General features: G+C 43.8%; 1 protein-coding gene across 5 annotated transcripts in view; it reads left to right on the forward strand.

Moving 5' to 3' along the window:
• Nucleotides 1-18,918, forward strand: part of CHST3 (carbohydrate sulfotransferase 3) — a 58,995-nt gene that overhangs the window by 27,818 nt on the left and 12,259 nt on the right. The window contains exon 1 of one of the 5 annotated variants that reach the window (XM_078150826.1): nucleotides 14,887-15,023. The exons of 3 other annotated variants lie outside the window; for them this stretch is intronic. The gene's annotated coding sequence lies outside the window, so the exon portion shown is untranslated. Of the gene's footprint in view, nucleotides 1-14,886; nucleotides 15,024-15,060; nucleotides 15,225-18,918 lie in introns of those variants that run through there. One more of the 5 variants, XM_020994663.2, reaches the window with a different exon arrangement.

Raw genomic sequence — 18,918 nt, forward strand, 5'->3', positions numbered from 1 at the left:
CATAAAGTTAGATTTAAACAGTATAATAGTAAGTTTACTGAACAATATAATAAAACATTTCCCAAATTTTCAGGCTTATTAAATCTCAGGCTTATTAAAGTCCAACATTCTCATATAAGCAGAAGCAGAATTACAGAAGCAAAAAAGCTGGGTTGTGGTATCAAAAGGAGTTCAACAAACTAGCCTGAATCACAAAGGGATCCTCATTATTCAACTTGTCAAAAGCTTGATATAATCCCTTTAAGAAAGAATAGTGACAATATTGGTGCCAGACTTCTCCCAATGTCTTGTGATCAGAGGAATCAAATTGAATAAGTGTCAGTGGCTGTCTAGTTAGGAGGCCTAGAATTGCAGAGGGAAATAACTGTGCTACACAACCCAGGGAGATTTCCCAGGCATTGAATATGCCCACAGATATCACAAACCCCATTAGAATCTGTTTATGCCATTCAGTGCCAGCCAGCCATAAGCATAACCAGGCCCACCAAACATCAACAATGGAGGATTAGTGGATACCTAAAGCCAATTGCTGTAGATTGCCTGGGGGGTTCAGGAAGATGACTTTTATTTGAAATATTAAAGTAATACATACCCTGAAAGTCTTGGCCACCGGGGTTATACTTGAGCAAAAGATAATCAATAGGGGCAGTCCTATTTTCTAATACCGCTCCTCTTATTTCTCCAAATTCTGTACTCAGGGCAGATATTATAGAGGAAGTGAGATTGATAGATTTGGTGAGGGCACAAGCAAGATTGGGCAGGTAGGTGTAAGTAACTATGGATAGGCCTGGTATGTCAACAAAAAGGGAGGCATAAGAAATATACTCAGCTTCGGAAAGGAGATTGATCCTATGCTCACAGCTCTCAGGTAGTGGCAAGGAGCTCCTTTTCTGCCTGAGTGGTGCTATATGGGCATCAATAACTTGATGGTTTGGTTGTGTCATTATTAGTGTGATTGACACTTGGTGTCATACAATGCACAAATTCAACACAGTATGGCTCATATTAGACAGATGAAAATTAATCATTGTCTCTGACCTCATTTTTTAGTAACATATGATTCTAAATCATAGAAATTTCTATAAGACACAGTTAAGTTCTTAATGAGTTCAATAGTGAAGGGAACCCCTAACAAACATGTTGTCATAATATCACCTGCCAACGTTTCTTCTCACTCCTTTCCAATTGTTAGGACTCCATTTTCTCCTCTGCACAACAGGCTGTATCATCCTCTTCAGCTCTAATATGTTAGGACTTCTCACTTCTGTGGCAAAGTCCCCTCCCAGCTACAGCATCCAAATTGCTACCCAATTTGGCTTCTCTCTCTTCTCTCATCTCAAAACCCCGACACTGGGTAGTTAGTCATCTTGGAGACACTGAGCAGGGCTCAGGAAAGCTGCCCAGCTCAGGTGGAATGCCAAAAAGCCATCAATCCCAGAGCTTCCCAGCAGCCTCCCAGACACACATTCTATCTGAAATGTTTGCTGACAGCTTACACTAACAAGGTGCTAAGTAAGACACACAACGAGTGTGGAGCTCCTTCAGTGTGTAGTGTCTAGTGTCAACAGAATGGGGCAAAGGTAAGGCTGCAGTGAGGACAGGGAGGGATTCCAGCGTCCAAGCACAGGGTGACAGACTTCTTAGAGACTGCTCCCAGGCTCAGGGGCAGAATCACAGCCCCTAGAACAGTCACTTGCCATCTCTGTCTGCAGAGAATTGTGAAGCTCACACCGCAGTAAGTTATAAGAACTCTTAAAAACTGTTCTGTGATCATCACCTTTCTGTAATATGTTTATCTTCAGTTCAATGGTGTTTCTATTCCTTTCCAGAACTAAATCTTATGATTCCATTTTGGGCCCCATATTTTAGGAAGGACACTGATAAAACAGGGAATGTGGGGGAGTGAAGTATAGAGGCATGATTAACTGTCTTCAGCTGCCTGAAGAAGGATCCCAGACATAATTCACCTCTCAATGGACTCATCTCATTTTTCTTGCCTGTAGCATTTTTCCCTCTACTGTTCCACATCCCCTTACTCTGGCACCCCTATAGGCATTCTTCCCCATTAGAATGTAACCTCCTTAAGGGCAGAGAATATTTTGCTTATATTTGTATCCCTAGCACTTAGCACAGTGTTTGGTATACAGTAGGTGTTGAATAAGTGCTTTATCTATCAATCTATCTCTCCATCCATCTATATATCTTTCTATCGTGGAGAAAGAAATGGCAAACCACTCTAGTATCTTTGCCAAGAAAACCCCAAATATGGTCATGATTGGTACAACTTAGCAACAACCAAGTCTCCTAAAGGTCTTAGAACACTGGCTGGACTTGTGTTATGTCATCAAGGAGGTTATCATTTTGTGTTTGGATCCCCTATCGCCCAGCACAGTGCCTGGCATATAGAAGGTCCCGAATAAACACATGTTGACTATCAGTAAAGGAAGAATTGGCCTGGATAGCTTCTAAGATTCTCTCTGACTGGGGGAGATCCTCCTTTCCTCGCAGCAACTCCATGAAATGAGATGTCTAAGCATTATTGCACCCATTCTGTGGATGAGGAAACTGAGACCTGGAGAGGAAAAGGGACTGGTCTTCAGTGTCAAAACTGAACCTTAAACCCAGGTCTCCTCACGCCTCATCCAGAGATATTTCATTTATGGCACACCATCTCTTGTTTCAAGGAGTCTAACAGGTATGGGCAATCTGTATTACCATCAGCCCTCTTTATACTTTTAGTTGAGTGTTTCATGAGACCTAAAGCATTTACTTCGAAAAAGAGTATTCAAAGCAGACTTACATTGTCTAGATATTGCAGCTGGTAATAATGGAAGAACACCCACTGGAAGTTCTATTTTATTGTTTTTTTGCAGCTGTCCTCTGTCCTTGGCTGGACACCCTCATCGGGAGTATTGTGTTCTGTTCCAAGTTTTAGGGTTTACAGAAGAAATTGACAAAGACGGACCCAAGAAGGGTAGCCAAGAGAGGAAAGGGCCTTGAGTATAGATAGACATACTTAGATTGCCTCACTGCCTGGGGCAGGCTTAACCTAAAACTACACCCTCGACCTTACCTGAGCTTGAAAGAAATCGGAATACAGGAAATGGGGTACAGAAATCTGTCCTGCCCTACAGGAAAATAGAAGGGGAAGGAGATAAGAGAAGGGGGGGGAGAGATAGAAGGGAGGGCAGACAATGAGAAGGGGTATTCAGAATGCATGCCATCTTGGGGTGGGGGAGGGGCAAGATGGGGTGAAAATTTGGAATTCAAAATCTTGTGGAAGCAAATGTTGAAAGCTAAAAATAAATAAATTTATATTAAAAAAGAAAAATTGGGATCCAGAGCAGGAGTCCGACCTTCTGTCTTCAGTGAGAAAGTCCCGCAGTAAAAGATTAACCAGAGATTTTTTTCTGAAAGGCTGTCTTCCTGGGGGTCAGAGTCCTGGCTTGACCTAGCTTGGCTCTTCAAAAACTGAGGTGGTTAATTAATAATAACCTAGGGAGACAGTCCGAGCTATACCAGCAAACAGGGTTTATTACGCCTGGTTTGCTAATAAATCATGTGACTAGGATTGTCTCCTTCACCACAATATGAAGGAGCTGGGCATGTTGATCCTGGAAAAGAGAAAACCCAGGAAGAGTATTATTTAAGTCATTGAATGGTTGTCATGTGGAAGGGCAGCTAGACATTGGCCCTACAGGGGAGAATCAGGAGCGACGGGCAGAAGTTGCAAAAAAGGCAAATTTAAGTTTGATACCAGGCACAACATCTTACCAATTGAGAGCTGTCCACAAGGGGCATGGGTCAGGCTCTCCCTCCTTGTAGTATTTTAGCAGAGGCTTGTTGTCCTGCTAATGTGGGGGCTCCATTCATGTGTGGGCTGGATCAGCTGCGTCCTGGGGTCCCTTCCAACTCACAATTTCTGTAATTCTGTGACCGTGCTGAGCATAGAGGGGATGCAAAGATACAGTAAAGATGATACAAGAAAATAGAAGATTAGGAGCCTATTGGTATCTAGTAACAAAGATAAGATACAGACACGTGAAAAGATGATAAGCAAACCCCATAAATGGTGAGTGCTGATGAAGGCCACAGCAAAGCAGTGATCTGGGAGTTTGGTGGCAGTCAGGAAGGGTTCCATGGAAGAGCCAAGTCCTGAAAACTGGACAAGATTTGGATGGGTGAAGTAGAGGTAAAAGGACAAAGGTAAAAGGTAAAAGGCAGGGGAAATTGATGTAATAAGACCATTAATATGAAGGAATATGCAAGACACTTTTGTGATACAGTTTGACTGAAAAAGAAGATTCATGAAGGGGAGTAGAGATGGAGATGGAAAAATAGTCAAATAGTCAGTCAATTAACACTTATTAAGTTCCTAGTATGTACTAGGCTCTGTGCTAAGTAGGTTAGGTGCAGGATGCAAAAGGCCTTGACTTACATTCTAAGGAATTTGACCATTATTCTAAGTACAAAAAAAAAGAATTAAGTTTTATTATTGCCATTTTAGGAGGCAGCTAGTGGGTAGAGTGCTGGGCCTGGAGTCAGAAAGACCTGAGTTCAGATCTGATCTCAGACACTTACTAGCGGTGTGACCCTGGGCAAGTCACTTACTCTCTCTTTCCCTTAATCTGCTGGAGAAGGAAATGGCAAACCACTCCAGTATCTTTGCCAAGAAAACTCCATGGATGGTAGAGTCCACAGGGCCATGAAGAGTCAGACACAACTGATACCAAGAATCAGAAAAGTTAAATCACTGCCTAAGGTCACACAGAGCTAGAGTCAAGACTCAAACCCAGGTCACTGGAGTCTGAGTCACTTCCCACTTCCTACAATGGAAAGAACTCTGGTCCGGAAGCCAAGGGACTTGGTTTCTGCCCTGTGTGACTTTGGGCAAGCTATCTTGGCTTTCCAAGCCTCAGTTTCCCCAATGGGGCTAAATGATCTCCAAGCTCACTTTTGTCCTTCTCTGCTTCTGTGATCCAAGCAGAGTTTTGAGACCATGACTCAGGTGACAGGATGCAGGATTTTTTGGAGGGGACTTGTTAGAATGCTGGTGGGAAGAATCCCCCTCTCCAGGTTGTATCATGGGACAGGGGAGTAGTTAGAATAGAGTAACCAGGATGCCAGAGGCTACCTGGAAATATGGGTCTTGGGGCTGTCATTGACAATGTTCCCCAAGTCCATAAATTTCAACTTGTTCTTAGCCCCTGAAGGGTGGGGTCTTTGGCCTGGCATTCTGGGCACCTCTTGTACTCATTCTTCTGCCAAGAGTCAGAGGGAGAGTTTATTCTTTGAGTTTTCACAGGTGTCCGATGGCTTGGCTTTTGCTGGCACTGTTGGCACTGTACCAAGCCCACAGAATTGATTGCACTCCATCTGGCCAGCGAATGCCACATGGACTCTGTGAACTCCCCCAAAACTACCCTTGTTCACTGCCAGCTGGGATGGGGAAAGGATGGTTGTATCAAAGCAGTCGAGGGTAAGAGGACCTAGTTTTTCCTAGGTATTACCTTCCTGGTGGTCTTCAGGTCATTTGTGAAATCTCCCAAACCCTAAGTCTGGGAAGAAAGCAAGTGTGATCCTAATGGGACCATAATGGGACTCATAATGGGACAGTGAAGGTTAGGTGAATACTGGAGGAGGGACGCTCCTGGGCCGCCAGTTCACAGCCACTCCATAACCTAAAGTGTTGTGGCAAGTCATGATCCTGCCTGATGTACATTTATGATTTCCCATCAAGCTAGGTGATTCATTGGCTAGGACGTGATAGCTGGGCAGAGGATTTATTAAGCTTTTGGCAACTGGTGGAGCAGTGGATAGAGCTCTGAACCTACAGTCAGGAAGACCTGGCTGTGTGAACATGGGCAAGTCACTTCACCTCGATTGCCTCCAAAGAGAGAGAGACAGACAAAGATAGAGACAGAGACAGGAGAGAGAGAGGGAGAGAGAGAGAGAGAAGAAAGGAGAGGAGAGAAGAGAGGGAAGAGAGAGAAAGAAGAGAGAGAAAAGAGAGGAGAGAGAGAGAGAAGAGAGGAGAGGGAGAAGAAAGGAGAGAAAGAGAGAGAGAGAGAGAGAGAGAGAGAGAGAGAGAGAGAGAGAGAGAGAGAGAGAGAGAGAGAAAGCGATGAGTTCTAGCTACAGACAAGTCACTAGCTGGGTGACCATAAGTGAGTCACACTCCCACTCTTCCCTACCCCAGTTTCCTTATCTGTAGTTGGGTTAGAGGCACTGTGGTGCAATGGATAGAGAAATGGCCCTAGAATTAAAAAAAAAAAACCTGGGTTCCCATCCTACCTCCGAGATTCACTAGCTGTGTGACTCAGGACAAGTCACTTAAACTGTCTGTGACTTGGTTCTTCTCAGCTATCAAATGGAGGGGTCAGTTGCACTCAGTGGTGTCCTTCTGGCTGTGGCCTTTTGCTAAGTCTCGAGCCCCAGGATGGGCCCTGACTCTTGAGGCCCCTGGCAGGTGGCAGGCTACTCTGTTGGGGCTCCAGGTCTGATCTTGACAGAGGATGTGAAACCCCCAGAGCTGAGTGGGCCCAGATGAAGCCACTAAGATGTCATCTGCAAAGAGAAAGAAGACACCCTGAACTCCCACCCACCCCAACCCCAAACCAACCCAAAGTCTCAGTTGAAAAAACCTCTTTCACAGAAGAGGCCCAGGGCTCAGGCACTCTTGCTGGGGAGCTCAGAGCAGCTTGCTTGTCTAAGCTGTCCCAGCATTCATCTTTCTCTGCTCACCTGAAAGCCAAGGAGCCCTCAGCCTCTGTTTCCAAGGGTCAAGAGCGGCCATCCTGCCTTTCCCGCCAGGGCTAGCCTTCAGGCCTCATCTTTGCACCCTGCCAATCATGGGGCCCCTAGGGCAGCTCCAACCAGCATCATCCTCTAATGAAAGGTACTCGCAATTCTTAAAAAGACCTAGGACTTTTACAGATCTTCCAAACTGCTTCTCTGTGATGAATATATTCTTTCTTGAGAGGAATGGGTGGGTCAGGGGTTTCATTCCCTTCTGTCTAGATGGGGAAACTGAGACTTGAGGAGGTTGAGGATGCTTGGGGCCCATTTCTCTCAAGGGGGGCCGCCATCCATGAGATTTTAAGGCCGCGAGGTGTAATGCACAGAACATTAGCCCTGGTGGTAGGAGACCTGGTATTATTCCAGAGTAGGGCCACTAATTTGTGTGGTGCCCATAGGTAAATCTTTTCTCTCTGGGGCTGGAGCTCCTCAGCTGCAAAATGAGGCAGCTGAGTTAAATGATTCCCCTTCCAGTTCTGTGGTTCTGAGAACAGAGCCAATACAGCCATTCTGGCTTCCCCCCAAATCATCTCTACATGTCCCTACCTAGTGAGAGAGAATTCAGGCTGGATCAAACATCCAGAGCATTTCTTGTTTCCTAATATTTATAGAGTGAAAATTTTATGCTCAACCAAGCACTTTTAACATATGTTATCTCCTTAATCCTTGTGAGGTAGAGGCTTGTTATCTCTATTTTATAGATGAAGAAACAAAAGTTAAGTGACTCGCCCAAGGTCACACAGCTGGTATCCGAGTCAGGGTTTGAACCTGGGTCTTCCTGACTCCAGGCCCAATGCTCTATCCACTGAACTTCTGTCCAGAGTTCCCTGTCTTTAACTCATTTTGCAAACCATTGGCTGCACTGTCCCTGTTTACTTCATTTCAGATAGTGGTGTTAAAGAGACACATTTAACTTCCCTCTTTCTGGTAACTTGGGAAATAAGATCCATGGTATGGTAGATAAAAAGCTTTGGGAAGATGTGGGCTCAAGTGCTGCCCCAGACACTTACCAGTTGTGTGTGTCTGGGCAACTCATTTAACCTTGGTATGCCTCAGTTTCTTCCTCTGTAAAATGGGTACAATAATGGTTGATACCCCACAAGAGTCACAATATCATTGTCAGTATCAATTGAGGTAATGTATGTAAGTAATCTTTTGATCCTTAGATGGATAATGAAAGGAGAGGTAGGGAATACTACCAACTTTCCAGGTTTATGGTGAAGAAAGTGTCTGTTCAACCTTAAATTCTATAGAAACGTGAGTTCTCATCGTCATTATCATCATGCACTCTTCTAACTCAAAACCTCTGGTCCTAGAGCACATAATAGTTATTTTGTACAACTAGATTGTCAGGGACAGCGTCACATCTGCAGGTCATTTCTCCCCTGTGACTTCACACAGGGGCCATAGAGGGCAGTTCATAAGTATTTGTGGAACGGAGGTGACCCTGAATCTGCTGAGCCTCACACGTCTTCGTCATCCCTTTGGCCCTTCCCCCCTCCATTTTCTGATCTTTTTTCCCTGGCCCTCAGGAAGGATACACAGAGCCGGCAACAGCAGATAACACAAACCTAAAATGTATTTCCTGGCTTTTGGACTGAGTTGAGGAGTTTTCTCGACTGATGCAATGCCTGGCAGGATTTCTCTTACTTTATCAGGGCCCTGGGACACATTCGTACACCAAGTGTTAAAAAGTCAGTCCTTTTTCTTTGCAGTGTAAAGGGAGGGAGGAGCCTGTCCCCAGCCCTGCTTCGAGAGAGCTGGCCCCTGGTGATGTGTCAGACACACGAGCAAGCCTGGCACCAGCCCCGTCATCTAGATAGAGAGGTAGCTTTGGCCCCTATACCACCTGTTTTTATCATTCAGGGGACTAAATCCTGGTGAAAGAGCCGGGTGCCAAGTGGCCACGTGTTGGATTGAACAGCCAGGAATCCTTCTGGGACAGAGTCCAATTATAAAATCCAATTTATTTCATTTTAAAGGGATTTTTTTTTGTTACAAACTTGATAACCATTGACAAAACACTCAACTAATCATACAAAAGAAGCAATAGAATATTTTTATTTTATTCTTTTCCATTTTTATTAAAATATCCATCCTACAAGTTTACAATTTTCTCTGGATATGCAACAAGCAAGTCTGGAAATTAGGCTGAATAATGACAATGATGATGAGAACTTGTATATCTATAGCACTTTAAGGCTGACAAAACATTTTCCTCACTGCAAGATTGTGAGGTAGGTATATTTCCTTCCTCCCTTTTAATTACTTATCTAAGGATCGAAAGATGACTTAAAATACTTACTATTTAACAGTCGATTCCACAAATATTTATTAAGTGCCTAATATGTATCAGGCACTGGGGATACAGATACAAATGCGAAATTAGAACAGTCTGCCCTCAAGGAGCTTACCTTCTACTAGGTTGTATTCTGTAGGGCTCATTCATAATATATTATTAATGATCTCTAACCTTGGTTGGTAGGTCCTCGTTCTACCACTGACCATGTGACCTCAGGCAAGTCATTTCCCTTTTCTGGGTCTCAGTTCCCTCATCTGTAAAATGAGGTAGCTGGCCAGATGGCCTTTGAAGTCCCCTTCTAGCATTAAATCTATGATATTACAGTCCCTATTCACAAAAGGAGGTCAGAACAGAGGAAAGTGTGACAATTAGCTTAGAAGGGGTAGGGCTAGGCACAAAACTCTAAGCCAACAGCCTTCTCCTTTCCATTATCATCATAAAACAAACCATCTCTGTATCATTTTATATCTCACCCACTTCCTTCTTATGCCTCCTGTAGGATTTGACATTCTTATCCACAAGTCTAATATTAGTACAGAATTGTGAGAGGTGCTTCTTTCAAAAGCAATTCAATAAATAGTGATTGAGTCCCTCCAAGGAGCCAGGCCCTTTGGCTAAGCACTTCAGATACATGCTATGAAGGTTCTGCCTTCAAGAGGTTTCCAGTCTAGTAGGAGCAATAAAACAAGTTTCCAGTCCACTTACCTCCCTTGGACCTTCACCAATTTGCCAGCATCCCCCTTATTCCCTTACAATATGCTGCCCAACATTGTACACAATCCTCCAGATGTAGTTTGACTAGTGCAGGGGTACAGAAGAATAATTATCCCCTTACCTCTGTTCTCACTGGGCTTCTTTCTATCAATAGATCTAAGATTGAGTTAGCTTTGGAGGCAGCTATGACACACTGCTTACTTGTATTTAGCTTCCAGTAGACTAAAAAAATCTCTCATCTTTCCCCCAGGAACTGCTTTCTCATTCAAGTTTACCTCACCCTAGATTTGCACGATTGATTTTTTAAGCCAATGTGCAGGACTTGACATTTATCCCTGATGATCTCATCTTACTGGTGTCAATCCATGGAGCCTGTTGAGATTTTTTGGAATCTTGATTTTGTCACAACTTCCTGTGACCCCATGAGGTATCAGCTATCTTTCCTAGCCTTGTGCCACCTGAAAATCTTCTATGCCTTTGTCTGAGTCCCTAAGGGCTGTGGACAGAAGGGAGGGTCATGGAGACAATAGTCCAGTGGAGATTGTACAGCAAGGCATCTGGTACAAGGAGAGGCAAAAATAGGAAGAAAAAACACCAGCCAAAGGGAAATATCTGGTAATGTTACTAGTTTATTTCCTTAAGGGCAGAAATTATTTAATTTTTGTCTTGTGTCCTTAAGGACTAGCCCAGTGCCTTGAATATAGTAGGCACTTAATAAATGCTTGTTCAATGTCATGAGATGCAGGAAGGATGGAGACAATAAAATAGCAGCACCTAGAGCAGTACAATGTAAAGAACACTGACTCCCATGTTCCCCTGGGCTCTACTTTCGCCTCCTCACTATTCTGACCCCCTACCTGCGGGCAGGACACAGTGTGAATACCAGCTCATCTGTCTGCCCCTCACTGCCAGGAGCCTGAGTAGCCTGGTCTGAGACACATCCCCCCTCCCATCATCTGTCCTTCTCCCTGCTAAACTTCCCTCTTGTTGAGAGGTGTATGTATCTAGTAGGAAATGTAGGTTTACAAGCTATCCTTTTTCTCTCCTTCTGTAGGTTATTCTCATATGAAAAAATGCTAAGTGCTTTATAGTCCTTCAAAAAAAAACCAAAAAGAGGAACGAAGGAAAGAAAGAAAGAAGGGAGGGAAGAAGGAAGGAAGGAAAGAAAGACGGAAGGAAGGAAGGAAGGAGGGAGGGAGGAAAAGAGAGAATGAAAGAGCACTATGGAGCCAAAGGTCCTGGGTTCGAATTCCACCTTAGACACTGGGCAAGTTACTTCTCTCTGGGCCTCAGCAAGCAAATCCGTAAAATGAAAGGATTGGATCTAATGGTGTCTGAAGTCCCTTCTCCTTCTAGATCTATGATGCTATCTGTGTAACTTCATCCAGACATTTTTCCTAGCTGGGCCTCACTTTCCTCATCTGTAAAATGAAGAGGTTGGACTCAATCATCTCTCAGGTCCCTTCCAGTTCTTGATCTACAAGCTTATGGACAGCAACAACAATAATAATAATTCTATGTGTGTCGTACATTGTTTTCAAAGTACTTATGTGAACGTGCCATTTACTTAGGAATGATTATCCCCATTCCACGTAAGAAGAAACCATAAACATTTAAGCATCTCCTCCTCTTTAGTTCTGCTTTGGGTCCCTTATCCTGATACTGCTCCCATTTCACCCACATGATCCATGGGCCCTGAATCTCCTATGGCCCATGCCATTTGTTACCCCCTATGTCCCCTCCAGGCTTCTGGCGCCTTCAGTTTCCCTCCCAACCCTTTAATCTCCCCCAATCCCCTTCCCTTTAAGGTCTGGAAAGCAGACACAACTCAGTCTCAGCGTTGTCTGCCCTCCAGCAGAGCAGAGGGTCAAAAAAGTTTGGGTTGTAGGTTATGTTGGACGGCTCTCTTGTTTTCTCTCTTTTGTTTTTCCTTTTAAAGCAATGCTGAGAAGGAGTTTATTTTTGCCCCAGGGGAGGAGAAGGATCCTGGGGATTCTGAAACCAGGTCAAAAATAGAAAGAGCCCCTGGAGAAGGGGGCAGGAAGCTCAGACAGACAGAAGAGACACACCCCTCTGCCAGACCAACTTGCTAAACCTCCTTATAGAATGTTATAACTGGCAAAACCTTGGGGATCAGCTGGGGCAGGGGTCCTTAACTTTTGGGGCTCATGGACGTCTAGTGAAGTCTATGGGCCCCGCCTCAGAATAAACAAAACACATAAAATGCACAAGATTCCAAAGGTTAATGAAAATAAAGGTATAATTTTTTTTTCCCAGCCAAGTTGGGGGACCTCCTGAGTTCTGTCCATGGGCCTTCAGGTTAAGAACACTTGATTTAGAAGAAACACATTCTCATGGTCCTCCCCCTTTTCTCCCTTATTGACACCCTTATTGATCCTCCTTTCACAGGGAAGGTACTATTCTCTCTCCCCTCCACACTTTGTTCCTTCAGGGTTCTGGGCCCTCCCCAGGCCTTCAATGATCACCCTATTCAGATTTATTCAGAAAAGATCTCGGTCTGTGGCTCGAGCCCTTACCTCTCTCCAGAGCTCCATTTCCAGCTGTCGCCTGTACATCTCCACCTGGATCAATCATTCAATCCACAAGCATTTATTAAGCACCTAGTACATGCCAGACATTAGGTTAGAGTTGGGAATAAAAGTACAAAGAATAAAACAATCCCTACTCATCAGGGGCTTACATTCTAACTGCGGAGACAATATAGACATATATAAATATATATATATGCAAAGTAATTGGATACAAGGTATTTTGGGGGGCAGGGGATAGGGGAAAGTCAGGAAAAATTTCATATAGAAGGCAGTGCTTGAGCTGAATCCTGAAGGAATAAAGGACCGTGTAACACTGTCACCTCCCACTCAACATGCCCCAAACTGAATTCATCATCTTCCCCATTCCTCTGTTTCTGCCAGTGACATCTCCACTGCCTCTATTACCCAGGCATCTTCACCTCCAAACCTGTTATCTTTGATTCCTCCCTGTCTCTCGTCTCCCCCCCACCCACAACATCCAATAAGTTACAAAAAGTCCTGTCATTGCTGCCTAAGCAGTATCTTTGCATCTCTTTTCTCACCACCTTCCTCAGCACTGTAAGGGACCTCAGCGCTCCCCAGACCAACTCATGCCTGAGCAGACTCTACGAGAATGGTCATTCAACTTTTGCTTTAAAACCCTCAGTAAAGGGGCATCATCCTCCTGGGGTAGTCTGTTCTGCTTTGGGAGGGCTCTAATTGTTTGGAAGCTCTTCCTGATTTTCTAAATCTCTTGTACCTTCCACCCACCTTCCACCCAGTTCTGCCCCCAGGCCAGACTGAAAAAGTCTAATCCCTTTTCCACAGGACGATTCTTCAAATACTTGTAGAAAACAATCATGTCTCCCACCTCCCGATTTTTCTCTTCTCTCGGTGAAACACTCAAGTTCCTTCAGCCTGGCACACAGTAGGTGCTTTATAATACTTGTTGACATCTTGGCTTGACCTCCCTATGGTATGGTATGGAGGTCCTTCATCATTCTTACTGCTTTCTTCTGGACATTTTAGTTTATCAATATCCATTCTCCAGGGGAGCCTCCCCTGATTGTTCCCTCCCCACAAAATATTCTGCTTCTCCTCTGAGCCCCCACTACACTTTCACATCCTACCTGGATTACAATTATTTGTATGTGTGGCCCCATTTCTACTGTCATACTGTAAGCTCCTAGAGGGAAGAGACCATATCTTACTCTTTATATCAGTGGAATAGGTCTTTGGATGTTGTTGGACCTCAATAAGCTCCATTATTGGATGGATGGATGGATGGATGAATGGATGGATGGATGGGTGGATGCATGGATGGATGTATGGATGGATAGATGGATGGATGGATTGATGGATGGATGGATGGGTGGATGGATGGATGGATGGGTGGATGGATGGATGGGTGGAGGCATGGATGGATGTATGGATGGATAGATGGATGGATGGATTGATGGATGGATGGATGGGTGGATGGATGGATGGATGGGTGGATGGATGGATGGGTGGAGGCATGGATGGATGTATGGATGGATAGATGGATGGATGGATTGATGGATGGATGGATGGGTGGATGGATGGATGGATGGGTGGATGGATGGATGGGTGGATGAATGAATGTAGTCCAAATCTCTAATTTTATAGATAGTACTTAGAAAGACTACCTAGTTTGCCTAAGGTCATATAGCTAGTTAGAGACAGAACTAGGATTAGCCTTTAAGTCTTCCTTATTCCTTATCTAGTCATCTGTCTCATTATACATCCTGGCTTCAGCTCAAGTCAGGTGTCCACAGCAGGAAATCCGACTGAGAGAAATGATTATTTCTTTCTTATGTTAATAGCTAATTATTGAATTAGGACCAAGTTTGTTCCTCTTTTCTACTTCCTCATCCAGAAATCAAGTAGTGTTGGAAATCTTAGGTAAAGACTTCCCCGGGCTAAGATCTAATCAAAGACAGTAAAATGAATTCTAAGTTTAGGCAAATGGGTGAATTTCTGCTCATTGTTTACTCAGACAGGTCCGGGAAAATGTGGATTCTCCCCTTTGTCAGACAGGTGATATTGAAATGAATGTCTCTTTAACCAGGACTTGGGTGATCCATGTCACATATCCCCAAGATTCTCATTAGAATGAGCCCACATCTCATTATAATATTCATTCTCTCATTAATTATTAACCAATCATAGTCAATTGCCACCCTCAGGAACACCCCCTTCCAAGGGCATATAAGCGTTGAGTGGGTTCCATGAGAGGTCTTTGGTATTTGAGAGTACCTCTGACCTCTTTTATTAATAACGTGCTAGAATTGTTAATAAAGTGATTAGTTACCCAGAAACTGACTCCTGAACCATTACACTACAGTGGGCTGGATATAAAAGAAAAAGAGATTGTGTCTCTAACTAATCACCATTTGCTGTGCGGGTAACGACCATACATCCATGCAGAAGGCGTGAGTCATAACTCTTGCTGGGAACTTGTCAATAGGTCACGCATGATATCATAAAACCCAGTACGACTTGTTCCATTTCCCAGGGTGTCCCAGGAAGAGGAATGCACTTTTCCTCTTGGGGAATCTACCCTAGCTTTTGCCTCCCTTCTAAGGCAAAACAACATCTCTGAGAAATATTCCTGCAATCAAAGCAGCCATAGAGACAAGGAGGATCGTCCTTCTTATGTGAGTCAGAAACGAGGAGAAAGTTAGAGCCGTCTTGTTCTTGACCCTACACTTAGAAACTGCCTGTCACGGGATCACAGATCTGGAATTGGAAGGGACTGGAGAAATCATCTAATCCAACGACTTCATTTGTTGTTGTTGCTTAGCTGTTTCAGTCGTGTCCGACTCATCGTGACCGCATCCGGGATTTGCTTGGCAAAGGTATTGGAATGGTCTGACATTTCCTTCTCCAACGCATTTTACAGATGAGGAAACTGTGGCAAACAGGGTTAAGTGACTTGCACAGAGTCACACAGCTAGTAAGTGTTTTTGTTTTTTACAGATGAGGAAACTGAGGCACATGGAGGATTAGGGGATTTTTCCAGGGTCACGCAGGTAATCAGTGTCAGAGACAAGATTTGATTCCCAGGTACTCTGATTTCAGAGCCAGAACACTTTCCCACATACTGCACACAGTCAAATTGTTAAGGAAAAAAAAACCAATACTGAAAACACACATGACCACCCTGTAGTAAAGGAAGTATGATACAGGTTAAAAAAACAACACAGTAGTAAATGGCATTTATAGATCCCACTCCCTGGGCATCTACGCTCCCTTGGTACCTGCAACAAAACTATCTCATTTTTTCTTCTCTTACTTGTCTATTCACTCTTCCTTTCATTCATACCAGGCTCCCAAACTGTGGGTACCCCCAGTGCTCTATGTTAGGCCTTCTTCTTTCTCTATCATCTCTCTCAGGGATCCATCAGCTCCTATGGGGTCAGTGATCTCTCTCTCTCTCTCTCTCTCTCTCTCTCTCTCTCTCTCTCTCTCTCTCTCTCTCCTCTCCCTCCCTCTCCCCCTCTCTCTCTCTCTCTCTCTCTCCCTCTCTCTCCCTCCCTCTCTCTCTCTCTCTCTTTCTCTTCCCCTCCCTCCTTCCTCCTCTTTCTCACTCCTCCCCTCTCTCTCTCCCTTCCTCTCTCCCTCCCCAATCTCTGTCTCCCTACATATATATATATATATATACATATATATATGTATATGCACATGTGTGTTGTGTATGTATATATATACATATATAATATGAAAGTAAATATGCAGATATATATCTATATATTTTTTTTATTATGAACTTAGTAAACATAAACAAACCTGAACATTCCCATATGTGAAGAAAAATAAGGAAGGAAATTATATAAAAAACTATAAACTTCTGTTATATACAATTTGCTGGGGTTTTCCTGCTGTGTACTTATTGTTTGGCAGGTTTTTTGGTATAACTCAGATTTTACTGGGTAGCTTCAACTGCTCTGTTTGTCTTTGGCTCCTTCTGAACTTCTGCTCTCTTCTGTTTATTTTTAAATGTGAGCTTTTCTTTTTAGTATCACTATTACTCCCCCTTAATTTCCTTCAATTATCCCTTCCAAAAGAAAAGGATCCCCCCTCCTGCCCACCCAGGCTTGTAACAAATAAGTATAGTCATGCAAAAGAAATCCACACATTGACTGTGGCCAAAAATGCGAGTGTTCCCCTGCATGTCTAGCCCAGCACCCCTGTGCCAAAAGGTGGCAAGTGTGTGGATTGCCAGGGCTCTGGATTTGGAATCCATCACTGTACCCAACAGCCTTGTTCAGTCTTTCCCAGGTATTTTTCTTTACTGTTGCGGTCCCTGCAAAAATTGTTCTCCTGGTCCCTTTCACATCACTCTCTGTCAGTATACGAAACCTCCCAAGTGTTTTTGAGATTGTCCCTTTTGTAATTTCACCTGGGGAAATAAGAATTCACTGTATTCTTTTGCTAAACCAGAATTAGTTCGGCCAACAATATTTCTGTATCTAGAAAATGATGGGGTTTGACTGTAAGACTGTTCACATTCCTCCCAGCTCTAAGTCCCATGTTCCTGTGAAATATCACTGAGGCAAGAAAATTCAGCCAGCTGTTTCTCTTCCTCCCTCTCTGGGAAGCCACAGAAAACTCCCAAGCCATCCCTTGGCAATTTTTGGCAGGAGAAGGAGGTGGATGGGAAGGATCTACTCTGTTTCAATTAGTTACATTATTTTTGTAGTTTTATGACAGAAAGGACCTCAGAGGATCATCTAGTATGACACTTTCATCTTACAGATGAGGAAACTGAGGCCAGAGAGGTAACTTGACCACAGTCACACTATTGCAAATGGCAGAACTGGAGCTTGGATGAAGGTTACCTGGCTTCCCAGTCTTTGGACATGTTCCCACTATACTGAAAACCAAACAAAAAAAAAAGCCAGTGTGTTTTCCATGCTAAAGATCCTATCCTGCTGGGGAAGTAGGAACTCATTCCTCCTTACATTCCTCCCAAACTTGCTCAGCACATGACCTTGGACTCTTAGGGGGTCTCCTGAATGCTGCTTCCCGTGAGCTGGCTGATAAGATATTGAGGAGATATCTTCCTAGGAAGTAACCACAGTCCTCAGGGGCCATGCTGTCACTGGTATCACTGGTGCTGTGTACATGTCCTAATGGGAAGTCTACAGACTTCCTGCCAGGTCACTTCAAATGCTGTTTTTAGGAGGGATTTTTTTTTTGTGATGGCAATTGGGGTTAAGTGACTTGCCCAGAGTCACACAGTTAGTGAGTGTTATGTGTCTGAGGCCAGATTTGAACTCAGGTCCTCCTGACTCCAGAGCTGGTGCTCTATCCACTGCACTACCTAGCTGCCCCTTAAGGAGGAGATTTTGAGGAAAGGAAGTTGGAGTATTCTCAAGAGCAAAATGTAGCTGTCTCTGTGTTTCCTCAGAATGGTTTGTAGATGGCTAGAGTGACAGGTCCTCACATAGTTCTTCACTGAGGGAAGCCCCCCAGAAGGATGCCTTCACCCAAGAGTGACCCTAAGAATGCTTGCACTGGGTGGTATAGTGGGAAGAGCACCAGATTGGGAGTGAGGATAGACTTGGGTTCAAATCTCTCGTTAAACACTTACTCATAAGATTAGAGCTAGCAGGGACTTTAAAGGGAGTTCTGTGACCATGTCATCTGCAAAAGGAGGACAATACCTCACAGGGCTGTCACAAAAAATTAGTCAAGTCAACAAGAATTTATTAAGCTCCTACTATGTGCTGGGCACTGTACATATGACATAATGTATGTAAAGTACTTGGCAAATCAGGTTTTGCATCTACTTGAGTAGAGCGATGGTTACAGAAATGCCGGCATTTGCACTCTCTCTGTCTTCCCACCTTCTCCCTTGGAATTGTAGGCTGTTCCCATCTGCCCTTCCCCTGATATGATGACACCAGAGGCAGCCATCATGGAGAGGAAAGATGTCTATACCCTCGCTCCAAGTGATGGCAACCAGTAGTCAACCTATTAATAAACCTACAAGTGTTTATCCAGCTTCCTATTAGGTGCCAGCCACTGTGCCAGGTGGTGGGAATATAAGGACAAAAGTGAGATAGTCCCTGCCCTCAAGGAGCTTATATTCTATTGGAGGAGAATATAACTTATTCATAGATAAGTAAATACAAGGTATAGAATAATAACTGGCATTTATATAGGGTTTAAGGTTTGTAAGACACTTTATATGCATTCATTGAATCCTTACAACAACCCTGGGTGTAGGAACCATTATTATCATCATGTTGCAGATGAGGAAACTAAGGCAAACAGAGGTTAAGTGACTTGCCCAGGGTCACACAACTAGTAAGTCTCTGAGGCAGGATTTGAACTTGGGTCTTTCTGACTCCAAGCCTAGCACTCTATCTACTCCTTTGCCTTCCTTTCTTTTTGCTTCTGACTTCCATAGTACATGCCCCGTAATGAGACCTCTTTGTCAAAGAACAGTTTAGTGACTTTTCTCACACATTTTCAAATTATTTTCCTAAACTGTTGGAACAATTCATAGTTTCACCAACAGCATATTAGTGTGTTCAGGCAAGT

This window comes from Phascolarctos cinereus, unplaced genomic scaffold (genome assembly GCF_003287225.1).
Source record: "Phascolarctos cinereus isolate Bilbo 61053 unplaced genomic scaffold, phaCin_HiC Scaffold_3;HRSCAF=262, whole genome shotgun sequence".
NCBI lineage: Eukaryota > Metazoa > Chordata > Mammalia > Diprotodontia > Phascolarctidae > Phascolarctos > Phascolarctos cinereus.